The sequence below is a fragment of the Hetaerina americana genome, unplaced genomic scaffold, assembly GCF_022747635.1.
Source record: "Hetaerina americana unplaced genomic scaffold, ioHetAmer1.1.p SCAF_12, whole genome shotgun sequence".
Lineage (NCBI taxonomy): Eukaryota > Metazoa > Arthropoda > Insecta > Odonata > Calopterygidae > Hetaerina > Hetaerina americana.
Window position 1 is genome coordinate 24,520,845 of NW_027286292.1, and position 18,519 is coordinate 24,539,363.

At 37.3% G+C, this 18,519-nt stretch overlaps 1 protein-coding gene across 2 annotated transcripts in view; it reads left to right on the forward strand.

Moving 5' to 3' along the window:
• Ptp99A (Protein tyrosine phosphatase 99A) overlaps nucleotides 1-18,519 on the forward strand; it is a 592,897-nt gene that overhangs the window by 191,818 nt on the left and 382,560 nt on the right. The window lies entirely within an intron of this gene.

Below are 18,519 nucleotides of genomic sequence, written 5' to 3' on the forward strand. Positions count from 1 at the left end.
CAAGGAAACGCCATGAATGTGCAACATGAAAGACAAGATGCCATGGTTCCTAAGACTGCCGTAATGAAGTCATTTACTGGTCTGTCCTGAGGCAGAATTTACAGCCCGATGTCACCTCTCCGTTCCTTACTCTCTTTGAAGAGAACAAAAAACACAAGCACTGTCTTCTGCGAAACTAAAGTTATTAATTGCAGACACTCGTGATATTTCACAGCAGAATTCGCTCTTGGTGTTTGTTACCGACTCCTTCCTCAAGCAGTCCCAAGCGCTCATGGATAGGGAGGAACCGACGCAATAAAACCATCGCGTACCCCACCACGTGACCTCAGGAAATGTACCCTTGAGAATCGCGTAACCTCCTTGGCCTAAAGACTGTGAATTTTAAGATGGAGAACATTTTTGCTCGGCAAGTTGCCTACCTAACTGACTCCTGTCCGTCGTCATTATAATCTGCTAGGATAAAAACTCATCTAACCTTTTACCCTGAACTAATGTTCGTATTTGATCAGCTTTTTATTCATTTGCAGGACATAATAATTAAGAATAAATTTCAAAAACGATTTTGTGTGCTTAGTTAAATTCATCAAAAAATAAATAAAATTATTTAATTTAAGAGACCGTTGAGAATGATACTTAGTGGAAATCCATTTGTAAAGCAGGAAGAAAAAACCAAAAACCACGTTTCTTGTTTTCGACGAAGAAGAATTTCTTGTTGTCGACTAATTTCACTCTCATATATATATATATATATATATATATATATATATATATATATATATATATATATATATATATATATATATATATATATATATATATATATATACTATATATATATACATACTATATATATATATATATATATATATATATATATATATATATATATATATATACATACTATATATATATAGTACAAAATAAAAAGGCAACAACTTTGACGTAAAAATAGTGGATATATTTGCTTCAAGATATTGCCAAATCTGAAAGTATGCCACGGTATAAACGAGCCTGATAAAAAGTAGGTAGAATTCCATATTACTCTTCTTTACAGAATCTATCGAATAGATCATACCTGACATTATTCCGTTATTCAATAAAATATAATGCATTGGAATTTCACTTTAAACCAATTCGCTGTTTGAGGTACTATTGAAGCTTTAAATTTTAACTTTAAATAAAAAGAGACGTTTCAGGCGTGATATGGTGGAATATCATGATTAATTAAAAATAGCAATTTTCCACAAAAATATTTGTGGAAAATTGCTATTTTTAATTAAATTTAACTTTAAAATTAGGTAACATTATTTAGAACAATGATTGAATAATTGAAATAGCGTAATTTATGTTTTGAAAATATGACCAAACAGTTTTATAATCTGCATGAAATGCAGACATTTTCGATTACTTCCTCCTAACGAAAACAGTGCAAAAATAGATGCAGCCTAATGCATATATGATTAATACTTTTATATAGAAGTATGCACTTCAAAGATACAAATGAGTTAATTAGCATCATGACTACACTTGACGCATTAATAACTAGAAATAAATTAATACTAATTCATCCGTACGCTTCTGCTCTGTAATATCATATTATGAACTATTTACTCGGTGATCTCGGACGCATTAATCGCTTTCCAGGGCGCTCTTGTTTTTTTTAATTTTTCTCGCCAAACGTTATTAGATACCAATACAATTTGCGGTAAATTGCACAAATTTCGGAACGTTCTCAAACATAATATCGGCATCCGTCATCTTAATTAAATGTGTCAGTAGCAAAGACATCCATTAAATATATACTATGAACTCCCCGGTGGGATCACGCCATGAACATTCTTCTTTGTTTGGCCCTTAGTGTCCTGAGTGCTTGGAGTGCCGGTAGGTTTGCGTGTCTCATGCTATTGTGGCGATGATGTAATACGGAAGAGCATCCTAGGCCTTCCCTCTTTGTGAAGCGAACGGTTGAAAGTGGTCTGATCAGTTTGTCTTTGGATTACGTAGCTACCCCACCCTCATTTGGGCGGCCTACATCCACGCAAAATTTTCTTAATATTTCATGCACAATTATTTCCTAATATTCAGTAAGATATATTGATGTTGTATGTAGAGTGCGAACCCATGACCATTTCTCATTTTAGTTCATGCAGTAGTTTTACACGAGAACTTCAGATCATTTTTTTTCAATAACCGCAATTTTTCTCTTTTAGTTGGCACTTTGAATAAAACTACCCTTACGGGTAGTTTTATTGTATGGAATGTATGGATTTCACGGTGCCGCAGACTTGAATGATGAACATACCTTAAGATATTATGATTAACTTTGAGCTGTTTCTTATGGTAGCTATCTTTCTATTGTAGAAGTGGCTAGAAATAATTTATTGGGCTTTAGGGTCCGATATAAATGTATTCTGTGGTGATTTTTGGTCCTACTTTGACACGTTGAGGGTAGAGTTTGAATTATTTGTCCTAAATTTTCAATTTCCCAAATTACATATTACCATTCAGTTTATCATTATGCTCAAACGTATTTTGGAGAATAATATTAACCACCTATACAAACTTTTACATGGTCAACATAATGTATGGATAGGCTTCATGGATGCTCTACCAAGTCACCAATCCCTTTTAATACAAAGGTATTTCTTTGCTGTTGAAAGAATCGGAATATTCACATTTTTTAAACTCTCAATATGTATTATTATGTAGCCCTTCCCTGTTAAATTGATTCTAGACCTTTTCCAACTGAAATAAGCAAGAAATACATCATTATTAGATGTTCTCCAAGAGTAACATTCGTTCATTATCTCACGTTAGGGGGGGACGAGTTGGTCCAGGGAGGGCTCGGGTTTTTGAATGACGCCTCAGGACAGAACTTTACCCAAGATGCTTGATTTTTCGGGTATTGGATTTTTCCGCGAAACCATAGGTGGCACTGTGCTAACCTGTTAAACCAACTTCGGGTTGATTAATAAGTTGGACTTAATTTCATCCTAAACACGGAGTATTTAAAAATTTTCAGGGGGAGTCTGTTTAAGACTGTATAACCTCATCGTTTGGATCACGTATTTCAAGCGCAGATATATCAATTCCCTGTAAAATAGCAAGCAGTAGAGTTTTAACCTGGCCGAGGAAAAGAAATAGCTGTTGGGTGAAATTCACAGATTATGAGATTACTGAATGGGATGCTGAAGATGGCGACGGACAGCAAAATATTGGGAAAACGAAGGTACACGAGAGAAAGAATTTTGATTCATTGAGTTAGATGCATTCAGAACTTAGGAAGGTCATTCACATCAGTATTATGGGGAATTGGCTTATTTTTGTCATGTGGGTTAGGTTTCATAAGTACATTAGCGTCTAGTACCAGGTTTCAACAAAACCTACCCTAAGATGTTAGATTACTGTTGTCTGAACCTTTTTTACAAGGCACGCCATTGAGAAATAACTATAAAGAAAATTACACCAATTGTACTATCGAAAGGCTGACTATGCCACGTAAAGTAAGAGTTCGTCAATTATTTCAAAATTAAGCGTCAAAATCTCCCGGATTATTGAAGATGTAGGCAATGTTTATCAAAGAAATACTTTTAGGAATAAAAATTAGGTGAACTCTTCCCTATTTTTAAGCGCGGATATAAATAATGTCTTGGCGATAACCAGCCAAACTCTCATATAATTTTATAACCTTTAATAAAATGCCATTATACTGCCTTATTATACCATATATATCTAATATGTAGACTATAAATGATATTTTTTACTGTCAAAACTAGAATGTAAGAAGCCAGTTTGACTCAACTTCATTTAACCATCGAAAAAGGAAGCCGAAAAAGTCTTGCGCCATTTTTGACTTGTAACTGATACCAAAGCAAACATGTATAGAATAAGTTTGAATCTGACACATGACTATATAAAACACATTCAAATATAATGGCTCATAAGGCTTGTGTAGCAGTTCTTGTAACAATGAGTAATGTATTTCAAAATGTAAATTTTCTGATAAATTAACTGTAATTATTTTCACATATAATAGAATAGACAAACAGGTCTAACAGCACTTCATCTTGCTCAACTTTAGAGCGGTTTATAAAGTACCAACTTATGTCCAAAAATACTGAGTCCTCAAAGTAGAAAGAGAACGAAACTTACACATTGAGTTTTGCTGATGAAGCTTACATTTTTCAAAGGTATAACGTAGAAAGAGAAGCAGTGAAAGAGGCATGGAAAAATATAACTCTTACTATTCAGAATTGACAATGCATATTTTGCGATCAATTAAAATTAGATCACATAAACAAAAAGCAATTGAAATGTTTAACAAAAATTATATTAATATGCCATTCTTGTGGAATAGATGTATGCCAGCAGAATATAGTCATAATGCGGTGAAACTGCGTAGCGAAAATATTTTAAGTATACAGCCGGTAGTATTACCTCTTTAAAAAAACACCTTTTTCTGTTCATAAGTGTCAAAATAAGTGATAAAATATTCGTATGCGCCCAATAGAATTCTTTAAATTTTAGGTTGACGTCGTTTGAATTAAGAGAATACCATTAATACTGTTAATAAATTTTAAATGCAGCGCTATATCAATTCTAATACAAGCTGCTAAAACCATCATGTGTTTTATAGATACTTTCAATCTGATATCATTTTGGCATTTCATACAATAATGATGAAATTAGCGAGTGTGTTTAGCATATATACAGGACTTGCACAAATAACTATAGTATTGGAAAAATAGGTGAGTACTAAAACATTGACGTACGTCATGCTTCTCATTTTCGTGCTGTCGTCCCCAAAAGTACACCCTTAAAGCGAATCCAAGCATGTTTTGTGGATCACCCTAATATTTCTATTACTCTTCAAATTAGTACCACAGAGACCAATGGATGGGATACGGCAAGGGGTAATAATATAGTGGTATACAGTCAGAATTAGGTCAAATAACCTAAGATTATAAATTAAAAGACCAAAATCACTGTTTTCATTTAAATTAGAACCAGAATTAATAATTTCATATGGAAGTTCATTGTACTTGAAACGATATTTCGAAATCAGAATGTTAGTCATATATTTAATTACTGAATATTTATTTCAATTTTAAGGTAATAATTTAAAAGCAATTTAGATATTAGTAAATTAGATAAACCGATTGGTAGGGAAATTACTCAACTATGGTGAAAATATGATTCGCGGTTTTTTCGCCAATGGTAGCACAATGACATTCCTCTTTGTAACTTGTATTAAAGCCGTCTATTCTGAGGCGTATCGGAAGAGGTCATGACATTTCCGAGCACATTCGAGTGCCAATTGGGCGAAAGTAGAAATTCCAATGTCTTTTGGGAGGCGCATCAAACGGCCGCCGAAGAGAAGGATGTACGGAGTAACTATTCCACTTACCCACTGGAGGCGCACTTAACTCATTTAACCAAGAGACCATTCGAAAATCCTTTCACAAAAAGGAAGAGTTGTTCTCCAAACTACTAGACTATGTGAATTCACTATCTAAATTTGGTTTAAGGTGATTAAGTTAATGGTTTATTGAAACTTGCGAATGGCCTCTGTGTACTTCCGAGTTCAACTTTAATAAATGTCATATCTATTAAAGAACTGTGATATTAAGCCATATAGCATTGATTTTTAGATTTAGACATTTGCCAATGAAAAAATTAAAATACAGATTTTAATTCAGGAAATAGTTAGGTTAGCCACAAATACTGAATTTCCTGAATTCACTCTTGTTTTATTCCTGGTATATTTCCGTTTATATTTTCCAATTTTTCTCCTATTACAAATATTTGTTTTATTAAAATTTTGTGCAACGGGAATACTTCTTTAAATGTATTTAATGGCACTACTGTGACTTGTGAATGATAATACCTCACATAACACGCAGCAACGAACCAGAAGTTTCATTACTATGGTGATATGGCCAGCAGCTAATTAATTTTTAATTTCCTCTTTTTTAGCTTATATGAAATAATTTAGTCCCTTAATTTTTAACCATTTTCATTTGTTTACAAGGAACAATTGAAAAGAAATATTGGTTGAAATGGTTGGGTGGATGGAGAATAAAATAAATGATAAGGCTCTGAGCACCTATAAAATATTAAAGCCATTTAATCATAAAAATGGAAAAAATAGTTTATCTGTTAATATCCAGGCCATTATATCCACATTAAAAGAAAAATATTAAAAAATATTTTGCTCCAATTCATTCTTTATACTATGGTAGATAGGATGGCAGCCATCAGCGTAATATATTACGTCAAATTATGAATGTTTAACTCATTTTTCACTCAACACTTTTCTACGTTTTACTTCAATGACATGCAGAAGAGAATTTTTTAAGGGGGATGATGTTCATATAAAGCATACAAAAAGTCTGATAACTGAAATATTTCTTATTTGCACAGCATAACTGCCAACATCACCGATTATTTTATTATATTATGAAGGGTCATCTCTGTGAAAACTTCAATTGAGGCTAAATGCTCTTGGCAAAAAGTTCTTAGTAAAACAATTTAAATATTTTTAACAGTATGGTCTATCCGAATGTCATACATTCTGGCCATTTTGTCATTTTTACTTGAGAAATTTTAATTCAACGCTTCTTACATATCATTTGAGTATTGACCAAGGTATATTACTCATTTTTGCAATACATATATTGGCTGACGTGAAAGGTCACTTAAGATGATGCTATGCACATCGCCGCAAGTACGAAAATGAACTATGGTTTTTTTGAGTTTTCTAATATTTGACTGAGGGATACCTATTTTAGTAATATTCTCAATAAAAGACGAACGAACTCATTAGTAAAAATCTCCTCATCAGATTGGTATTAAAGATATCTTTGATGAGAAATATGCAAAATAAATAAATATGTAAAATATGTTGTGATGATGATGCAGCTGCTGATGCAAATCAGTGTGTCGACTTAAAAACGCCTTGATCACAAATTCCGAAGATTGTGTGATCGTTGAAACATACGGCTTGTGCGTCCATGGAATATGGTCTATCCTTTTCCAATCCAAACACTTATGAGGAAAGCTTCAGCATCATCCACCCTGCACTCACCATTCGGAATAAAATATTGAAACCATTACCATTGTAATGAATTGCATTTTATTCCTGAATTTTCGGGTGAAAACTTATGAAAATAAATAAGGAAAAGCTGTTTTATTAATCAAATTTTTTTCATCATCAGTCATCTCAGTGCCCTTCAAAATCAATTTCAATTTTACGCCTACTCAAAATATACATTTATTTTCTGAATTTTCCAAAGAACACTTATTGAACTATTTCTTTTGATTTCTAAGTTTTTCTTTAGGTGGCTGACCTAAGGTGACTGGCGTACCTATTACTTGATGCTTGAGCTGTAATAATTTGATAACGATAATTTTTAATCTATTAACTCAAAAGTGTTCTTCACTTTCATTTCGCATTACTTTCTTTCGATTATTGGGTAGAGTCTGGAAACTAAAGAAAAAAAAGGTATTATGCTTAAAAAGAATATTATATTTGATGTATAGCATAACTATCCACATTGAAGCTAATTCAAGCCATTTTAAGTGGCGAAATTTTGAACGATTTTAAAGCAATATTTTTAACGAAACGCGGGTAAAAAAAGATAATTAATCACCCAGAGTAGCACAGTGTTCACGGTGATATTTCAAATGTCATGCGACCGTTTGAAGTCCCAGCCGCAAACATCCGACACGGGAATCGCATCATCTCATCCCATTGAGTTCCCTCGGCCACAGCCTTCGCCAAATTCGTTGTTATGTTTATTTTACATATTTATTTCCGCAGCAATGAGCGAAATGCACGAATCTGAGCCGTCCCGTCAAAAATTGCCATTTTAATATTATTCACGGGTTCTCCATGCTTCCTTGATTTCCTCGGCCAACTTCCCTCCCTCCCAACACCCTTACCATCCACCTGTCCTCTTTCACTGACTCGAGTTTACCTCCCGCCGCCCGTCGGGCCTTCTTCACTCTTTAGCTACCTCCTTCTCCCAAAGCCTTCCCGTCCCACAGCCGTCCCCTCCCACGGCCTTATTTCCTTCGCCTCGCCCCTGGCTGTCCCTCTCTCTCGCCTCGCTTTTCCCCAGGCATTTCCATCAACATTTCGTCCTTCTCCTTCCCAGCAGTCTCCCCCCTTTTCCTCTCCCTCTTTTTCCCATGCCTCACCTCATCTTTCCTATCTCCTTCCTGGAAAACCTCGTCGCAACCCCTCTCCTTCACCACCCAGCTTTCCCCTCCCTATTCCTCCCATCCCTCCCCGCCTTTGCTCTCACTCCCTCCTTCCCTCTTCTCAATACCACCTACCTTGTGTTTTATTCAAGTCTCGTCCCCTCCCCCACATTACCCCGCTCTTACTTCCCCTCTCCTTTCTCCAACTCTTCCTCCTCAGCTATTGCCTCCTCCCATGCCCTGCTCACCTCCCACTCCCCACCTCCCCCGCCCCTACTACCCGTCCCGTCGTCCATTCAAGTAAAAGGAGAATTTAAGGAGTCCACGTGCTTTTTAAAAAGGGGGGATAATAAATTTAGGCGGTAAAATGGCGTGGAACAGCTCGACGGAGCGGAGAGGAAAAAAAGTTGGGAGGAGAGGGAGAGAGAAAGAGTAAGGAAGGTGAAGAGAAGGGAGGGGGGAGGGAAAGGCCGAAAGAGGGATTTCCTCGGAGCGGGAAGCGGAAATGAAAATAACATGGATTAGGTCGTAGACTAAGATTTCCCTTTTATTCGGCCGTAAAGGGTCCCGGCGCATCCTTTATTCCTCTAAATAGGATGGCTGTGAGTGCCACCCCCTGCCCCTTTCCCCAACTTCTCTCCCTTTGTCTCTCATACATTCTTTCCCCGCCTTCTCAGCCCCCTCACCCATCCCAGAAGTCCCCACTCCCGTTGCTATGTTGAAGAAGGAATTAGACCCTCTTCAGAGTTCAAGTGCATAACGCGAGAAATCCCCTTTTCAGCCTCTTTCTCATAGAGACCCATCCTTGATTTCAAAACCTCCGCAACGGGATTTCCAGCGCAATTATGAAATGAGAGCCAACACCAATTCCCAGGGTGGAGGGGGAAACGGGAAAAGAGCTCGGGATGCCTCGATTGGAAACGAGATTTTATAAAGGTGAGAAATGAAAGCGCTCCTTTTCGTTTATTTGTGCACATTTGTAAATATATATGTAGATTCAGGTTTAATTTATTTATCTAATTAGAGATGAAATGAAAGCGACAATGATTTCAGGAACAAAACTCCGATGAACATCTAACTGAATTGTAAAATATCATAGTTGACGCAGAAGCCTAAGCTTGTTAAACTTAGGAAGTAATGGAAAACTTAGCGTAAAGGCAGATATTTTGCAGTGGTTATTACAGGAATCTACCTTGGAGTGATTTGCTTATGAAATAAAAACTACTTTTCTATGTCCATCATATAACCAGCGATTTATTTGCTGTCTGCCAAAAATATGCCAAATGAAGACGCATTTAACTTGAGATCTTATTGCCTCCTTATATGTGTAAATGTTCTCCTAAAATTAACTCATTACACAATCATAGTCTTTCACTATAAAAATAATAACATTTCAATCCCTGTCCTCGTACAAAACTGAAAGTGTTTTTTTCATAAAATAAGCCTCTCTTGATTTGCCCAATTTGTGGTCATCTAAGTTGTTGAGAAATCCATTTGGCTGCGATAAATTTTACCCTAAAACATCTAAAGGGATTAGCATCCAATTTTTTTGCGGTTTAGGCGTAGGTATTTTTGGAATTTCCTTTCACGGAAAATACAGGGGTGATTGAATTCTAGTGGAGAGCTCAAAAATTCAATTAATCCTACGATCAGTTTAAATATCCGTTTCCGAACCCAGGGACCAATGTAACTCCCGTATTACGCGAAATTTATAGTTATATTTGGGTTTATGCTAAGGTTTCGTGCGGCGTACTCTAAAGTTTTACCGCTTCCGAAGGAGGATACCATATTGACTTTCTATGATATCACACCGATGGCAACTTCGGGTTTATTTTTAATTTTCACTTTAAAAGCTTGACTAAAAACAGGTAGCATAAGCGTGTAAGTGCGATTAGTCACTACCAAACTTATTACACTACCGGTCAATGAAGGATTTTTATTATATTTCAAGCTAGTACTGCCACAATTCTGAGCTTCACCAACCATTACTCTAAATAACCTGAAAGAATTAAAATTAATAACGTGTTCACGGCACTTACGTTCAACCTACCTTACCATCCGAAACGCCTAATAACTCGTAATTTACGTCGCTTAACCAGTGTCCTTCTTTCAAATGCCGTCTTCTAAAAACAATACCACTCGAAATGCTTAGCTTCCTTTTTGCAACCCTTCATTAAATCTTTCGCAGTGCTAACCTAATATTATCAGCGATTCATATAATTTTTCGTTTGTTTTCCTTTCTGTCATATAACTTTAAATTCTTCTCCACCACTGTATCTAAATTACCTCAAATGAAGCCTCTTGCCGCTCCAACTATATCTCAAAGCTATGCAAAAAACCACTCCATGTAATATGCTTACTATGCCTTTGCTACAGAAGCTTTGATAAAGTACTTTCTAGTATCAAAAATGTTCTCAACTAAGCCAAATCTTCTTTTAACCTCCTTACTACTTTACCAATAACTGTATAGATTATAATTAAAAAATTATTTTGCCTTGCTTAGTTTATGGCCATAATCCCGTCAAATTATCTCCCCCGAATATAATTTTTAATCTAGTCCATTCATTTCTCTATAGGGTTATTACCTTTTTCCAATTGATACATTTCTCTCTAAATGCATCATATTGGTTCTGTAATACTCTTAGCAACGATTGAAATTCCTTGGCTCACCAGTTATCTGAGGCTTTAACTTCAGCAAATTGAACTGATTCGATGGTTAACCCTCCTTTCTTCACTAAAATCTCATGTTTTTCCTTTATCTCTGCCTCTGTTATCATTATTCCTGCGTATAATTTGAAAAAAGGCACCATTCACTACAAATTCAAATTTTTTATCCGATAACCGCATTAATTCTTGCCTGCGAGATACATGTATATTTGCTTGGGAAAAGTCGTCTATCCCTTCAAATTACTCTTATCTGCCGTATATTAATTTTATGGTACCTGATTTACTGTGCCAGACGCCGTCTCGAAAACTAGAATGGCAAAAAACACATTTATTTGAAAAAAACATGTCAATATAATATTATATATATATATATATATATATATATATATATATATATATATATATATATATATATATATATATGTATATATAGTATATACACGTCACAAATTGGTGTCGTCATAAGGAAACTTTTAATTTAATCTAGGCTCATAGATTTATATTGTAAACACCTTTAGCCTTTGACCCATAAATTATATTTCAAAGTAATGGAAATGTGTAACCAAAATTCACATAGGGAGGGTAAACGAAGTTCCCTTTCCCTTAAATCTGGGTATAATACTAATAAAATGCTTATTCCACTCGCGCGCTTGTGCACTGCTACCGTGTACAACATTTTTATTTGTCAATTGTGAGTATCAACGTAAAATGACAACTGAAGTTGGCGTCGCCATTCCATTAATGTTCTTCAAGGCAGAGAGAGAATTTGCAATAATCAATCGTGGGCATTGACCTCATTTTTCGCGAGTATGGAAAAAGAAGGTTCAAAATTAAACTTTTGGAAATAAATCTCATAAATAATTAACAAATATTCCAACCACTCGAGCCGGGCGATTTGGAAAAATATTTCTCTTTTTTCTTTGGAATCAACGGTTTTATCAAAGGCAGTAAACTTCCTTTCACACACATTCATTAGGCTGGAACTAATTTCTTAAGCGATTAAATACATACTACAAAAGCTTATCGAATCGACGTGGTGTGTTGCGTAAATGCTTCGCGAGTGAATTTCTTTAGCGTTCTTGAAAAATACAAACTTTCGCAACGCTGTAATATTATATTTAAATAATTTTGAAGCTTGAGGAAATTCAGTGGATAAAAATATAAATGAGGGTTTAAGGTTGTAATTAATATCCGCAATCCCTTAAAAGCGTTCCATTTACCATTTCATTACCATTATAATTGAAGAATGGATTTAAGCTTGTAAGCTAAAATCAAGGTCGCCGAATGAGGATTGCAGATGTATTTTATATTAAGAAACCCCTGTATGCTAATTTATTTGCAATAATGGTTTTTATTCCAGCGGAATTATGTTGAAAATTTAATCTCACATTGAGCAATAATATTGTAGTTAATTATTTTAATTCAATCAAGCCTTTCCCATTAATCATGTTTATGTGTGTACCACTGCGGGTCGGAGTAAATATTTTTTGCATCCCATTGTCCAATGCAACATCTCACATCCTGAAATATATTCATTATGGTCTTTCGATTACATCGTCATTTGTAAATGACGCCTTTATTTTCTTGATAATATGACATGCTTAGGTACTTACAGTTATTAAAAAAAATTCCAGATATTATGTGAGGAAAATTGGTTTGATAGATTTTATCTTCTGCGTTAATATAAACTCCCAAGATCCAATGTACAGGTAATGGGTGTCAGGAAAACAGGAGGCAGTAATTTGACAATTGAGGTAATGACAGTCCTGATTTGGACATGAAGTTAACACTTGTTCTCTAAGCCCCACCTTATGACATATTTAAAAAAAAATTAATTAGCTCTAATTACCCAGGCCATTCTCTCACCGAAACTTAAAATTCGTTTGTAAATATTTCATTCTCTTCTTTTGTGACGAACTACTATCCATAGTTTTTGATCAAGCTAAAGCCCTAGCTCTCTACTACATATCGTTAAAGTTCGGATTGAGGGAATTGACATTCAATAGAGTAGAATGGAGAGCTGCTGCAAACCAATACTAGGATTGAAATACTGTTTATGATGAGTATTATTATTTTTCAATAATATTAAGTATATGCAGACGCAGGAGAAGAAGACCACATTAGTTAGAACAGGAACGTGAAATGTTAGGACAATGATGAGGACAGGGAAATTGGAGAATGTTAAGCAAGAGATGGGAAAGGGGAAATATAAATATTTTAGGTCTATGCGAGGTGAGATGGAAAGATAGTGGGGATTACTGGAGTGATAAGTATAGCATAATATACAGCGGCGGGGACGAGAGCCAACGAGGGGTTGCCACAGTATTAAATGAAGAGATAGGAAGAAGCGTAGTCAACATAGAGCAAGTAACGGATAGAATACTACTAGTAGAGATAAAGCAGAACCGACGAACTTAGTTATTATTCAGGTATACATGCCACCGAGCAACCAAAAAGAAGAAGAGGTCGATAAGATATACGACCAGTTAGAGGACATAATCGCGTGCGTTCCTGCATGGAAACATTTGATAGTGATGGGGATTGGAATGCGACGGTAGGTGAAAGAAGAGATGGTGACGAGGTCGGGGACTACGATTTAGGAATGAGGAATGACCGCGGGGAGAAAGCAGTTGAGTTCTGCAGGAGACAGGGCTTAGTCATCACCAACACTTGGTTTAGACACCACAAAAGACGCAGGTATACATGGAAAATGCCAGGTGACTCAGAAAGGAATAAGATAGATTATATCCTGGTTAGACAAAGGTTTAGGAACAGTGTGATAAATTCGCACAGCTTCCCGGGAGCGGATGCGGACTCTGACCACAATTTAATTCTAATGAAATGTAGCGTACGTTTCAAAAAGATAAGGCAGGGGCGGCGAGTTAGAAAATGGAATGTAGAAGCATTAAATAGGTTGAAAAGGAAGGAATACAAACAGGCGGTAGAGAAAATCATGGAGGATGGTAAAGGGCTTAGTACTATCGAAGAAAAATGGGAAATGATCAAGAAAGGGTGGTCTAAAGCCGCAAAAGACACTATTGGAACCGTTAACGCTAAAAGGACTAGGAAACCATGGATCAAGGATGAGATGATTTCAAAGATGGATGAGCGGCGAAAATGGAAGAATATAATTACAGAATTAGGCAAAATGAAGTACAAAGAATTGAACAATAAATTGAGGCGGGCAACAAATAAAGCAAAAGAAGCATGGTGGAAGACGCAGTGCGAGGATATGGAAAGTCTGCAGAGGAAAGGTGAAATCGGTGCGTTGCACAGCAAAGTTAAATCTTTATCGGGAAGTAAGAAAGGGAGATCAACGATAGCAGTTAGAGATAAGGCGGGTAAGGTAATAGTTGACGCAGGAAAGATCCAAGAGAGATGGAAGGAATATATAGAAGAACTCTATAGTAAAGAGCTTAGACCAACAAAGTTAGACATTGAAAAGGAACATGACGGAGAGGAAGATAGCTTAGGTCCAGGCATACTAGACAATGAGATAGAAAGGGCATTAAGGGAGATGAAACTTAATAAGGCCGTGGGGGTGGATAACATTCCCGTGGAACTTTTAAAATGCTTAGGAAAATATGGGAGGAAGAGGCTATATTGGCTGATTCGTAGCATTTATGAGGAGGGAATCTGGCCGGAAGACTTTGTGAGATCAATTTCAGTTCCTATTCCGAAAAAGGTAAAGGCCACGTCATGTGAGGACTACAGGACAATTAGTTTGATATCCCAAGATGCTAAAGTAGTTCTCAGGATCATAAACAAAACGATAGAGAGTAGGGTAAATGATTGCATAGGGGGTGATTAGTTTGGGTTTAGGAAGATGAGAGGTACGCGTGATGCCATTGCAGTAATGAGATTGTTAATCGAGAGGAATGTAGAACACAACCAGGAGGTATTTGCCTGTTTCGTAGATTTCGAAAAAGCGTTTGACAGAGTGAATTGGGAAAAACTAATGAGTATATTGCAGAAAATAGGAATAGATTGGAGGGAAAGGAGGCTTATCCGCAACCTGTACATGTCTCAGACTGCTGAGGTGCGAGTGGGGAACGGTGAGTCCGTTTGGGAAGTGTTTGGAAGAGGTGTAAGGCAGTGTTGCCCTTTATCACCGTTCCTGTTCAACCTGTATGCAGAGGAAATGATCAAAGAGGCATGGGAAGAACTGGAGGTGGGAATGAAAGTGGGCGGGGGATTCGTAAAATCAGTTAGGTTTGCTGATGACCAAGCTTTAGTTTGTCAGTCAGCCAAGGGGTTGCAAGCATTGCTTAGTGAATTGGAAATTCAGTGCGACAGGTATGGGATGAGAATCAATATTAATAAAACAAAGTCCATGCGATTTTCTAGAAAGAAAAAGGCTAAGCTTAACATTAAAATAGGAGGGCAAAACTAGAGCAGGTAGAACAGTTTACGTATCTCGGTAGTGCTTTGGACCAACACGGTCAAAGTAGTAAGGACGTAAGGAGAAGAATTGCGCTAAGCAAAGAGGCTTTCAAAAGGAGGAGGGAGCTGATGACGGGGACGTTGAGTAAGGATGTTAAGAAAAGTCTCATAAAAACTTTGATATGGAGCGTAGTTATGTGCGCCGCGGAAACGTGGTCATTGAAGCAGGATAATAGACGTAGACTGGAGGCTTTTGAAATGTGGGTGCGGAGAAGAATGGAGAAGGTGAAATGGACAGAGAAGAAAACAAACGAGGAAGTACTTGGTATGGTGGGTGAAGAGAGGGGTTTGTTGGGAGAAATCCTATGGAGGTAGGAAAAGTGGCTGAAGGGGGTTTTGACTGGCAGCGGGATGTTGAAGACTTTAATTGAGGGGAGAATGATAGGCAAACGAGGAAAGGGAAGGAACAGGATAAGAACGTTGGACGGGATGAAGGGAGGAAGAAAGTACTCAGAGCTGAAGAGGGACCTGATGTAGAGTAGGATGTTGTGTTTTGCTAGGGGCCACAAATTATGTAATTAGTAATTACGTCCATCCAAAAAACCTACCTTAACCGGTAGATTACCTAATAATAATAATAATAGTTAAGTATATCTAGTTTTATAATGATGAGAAAACAAAATTATGACGACAATCTTATTAGTTTTACTCATATGGTTATTTCCATTTTTCCTCATATTAGGGTAAGGTGTAAAATAGTATTACGCTGATCACTCAATTCATATGGCAGAATCTCAGCTTGCTAACCCCCAAAGTGCAACCTACTTCATTCATTGGAAATCACCGTGAAGTTCACTCTCGCCCGCAGCTATGGCATTTAATGCCGGGCCGACCCACTCGGTCTACGCCACCAATGCCCAATGTTGTAACGGCTACCTTTAACCATGGGTTCAGAGTAGCTTTTTAGTAGGAGTCTATTTTCGTTGCCTCGTTCATAATTACCATTAACAAGCTTTAGATTAAAAATTATCGCCGATTACAGGAATCGAACCGCTACTGCTGGTGTACCCCCCCCGCCCCGCACGCTGGAAGTGTCTACCCGACCTCGCGGCTAATTATTGTGGTTGTATTTAATCCATAAAATACGAATCAATGTGTAAGATTTGACAAAATCCTGCGCAGAATTTCTCGAAATCAATTTTAGAAACATTTTCACCAAAATTATATGTAAATGTGGTACCAATAATCTCACCTAAGATATAGCTTAGTGTGTCTCTTCCACGCAGTACAAAATGAGTGATAGTTGTAATTTTATAATTTTAATTGACAAAATGGGTTTATCTGTATTTTTGGAATTTGATTATAGTGCTCCCACTCCCGTGATTGCAGTTAGGTTCACTCTACTGAACCCAAACCGGGGTACATTGCATCAAATGCCAATGATAGAGTTCAAACCGTCAGCTTTGGGAAAGATTACGAGTAAATCACCCTCAGGACTAACCCAGCGGAAACACGATACTCAATTTTGGATCGAGATTCCTCTGATAAATTTCGAACACCTCTACAAATGGAATTCAGACTCACGACGTGGGAAGCTAATCTCAGCTTAGCAAAGTGGTATCAACTCCATATCGGTCATGGACTTAAAAGGCTGCTGCTCTTCCGACAAGCCTCACAGAATGTAGAGTATTCTTGCCCCCATCTCAGCTTTCCGCTGAGTGTTCCGACTCATACCCTTCGGAGTTCATTTTCTGGGACTAGAAGTGAGCAGCGGCGACATGGATTGAGTGGGGAAGAGAGGTGGGCCGTTGCGAGGGTCGAAGAGTGGGTGTGTTGGAGGAGAACACATGAAGCGGACATCGGAGCCGTTTGCAGTCCCCCGGAGGCGAGTGCTTGATTGCCCTACCGTGCGCTCCAGACTCACCTACTCCACCACCACTTCCATTCTTCCACTCTTCCTTTTCACCCTCCTATTTGCCCAAAATTAATTCCGATAAACCATTCCCGGCGAGCCTTACCTCTCTTTCCCTTGCGTCGCCCCACCACTCCCCCCAGCATATTTTTGTCATAGGCACCCCCATTCCTGCCTTTCCCTCTTTTAGTGTCTCCCTCTTTCTTCTCCTTCGACCCCTCTCCCTGAACTTATTCGCTAGGCCCGCAGTCCTTTTCGATCCTCTCTTCTACCTTTTCGCCATTTCATCCGCTCCGTTCTTTCTCCCCACCAGTCTTATACGCATACATGGCTCCAGATCACCCTTTTCCAACCCACCTCTCATCCCGTACCCTATCCCCCCAGTGATGCGCCGACGTCGCATTCCACGCCCATCATGCACCCAGGGTAGCTCTCCTCATTCTGGCCCATTCACACGGGTGCCACCCGGGGTTGCAGCGTTGAGGATCATGGGTGGAAGCAAATGAAGGGAGCTAATAATCGTGTCGGTATGATGATTCAAAATTATATTTCGAAGCTCTGGAATACCCTCATCTTTATTTTATGAAGATAGAATGGGAACTTATGCATTTATTCTTGGCAATCGATTCTGCCACTGTTCAGCAATTGTCTTAAAATGTGTAAGCGAGTTACCCGTCCGCAATTGGATCAAATCGTTATTCATTCCTTCCCGAATTTTTGGTAATTTTCCGTAGAGCACGTATCAACGCTATTGCTTCAAGGGATATATTTACAGCGCTAGGAAAAATATAAACTTTAACTTAAATGATTTTGAATAACATTGTTACATGAAAATAATGATTGATGCTATTGACTAAGGAAATGGTAATCTGTAGATTCATTTAAAGTAAGAGGATGTCTTATTATATTTTCTAGTGGGAACACAAGGAGCGGAATTTTATTACTTTTATTTCGACTCAACTGAAGCTACAATATTCAAGTGCAAGCGTGTAAGACTCCCGAACTAAAAAAATAACAAAAATATTTTCTCCAAATTTATTTTCACTATTCAATATAGTCTTCTCATAAGTTGTCAAAGTCTTCTCATAAGTTGCTACGCTTTTACTAGCGATACTCTAACTTCCTTCTCCCTTCCAATTAGTTCTTGACGTTTTTTCTGGTAAATTAGATGTTTGCGTATGTGATAATCTCCTCCGTCTGATGAATATCTATGCCTTTCAAGGAAATATTTAAGATTACCAAACAGGTAACATTCACTGGGAGTATAACAGTGAGTGGCCAACCTATTTGAAGAGCCCTTCCTGAATTTTAGCCATGGTGACAGCTGATTAGTGAGCAGGTGCGTTGTCCTG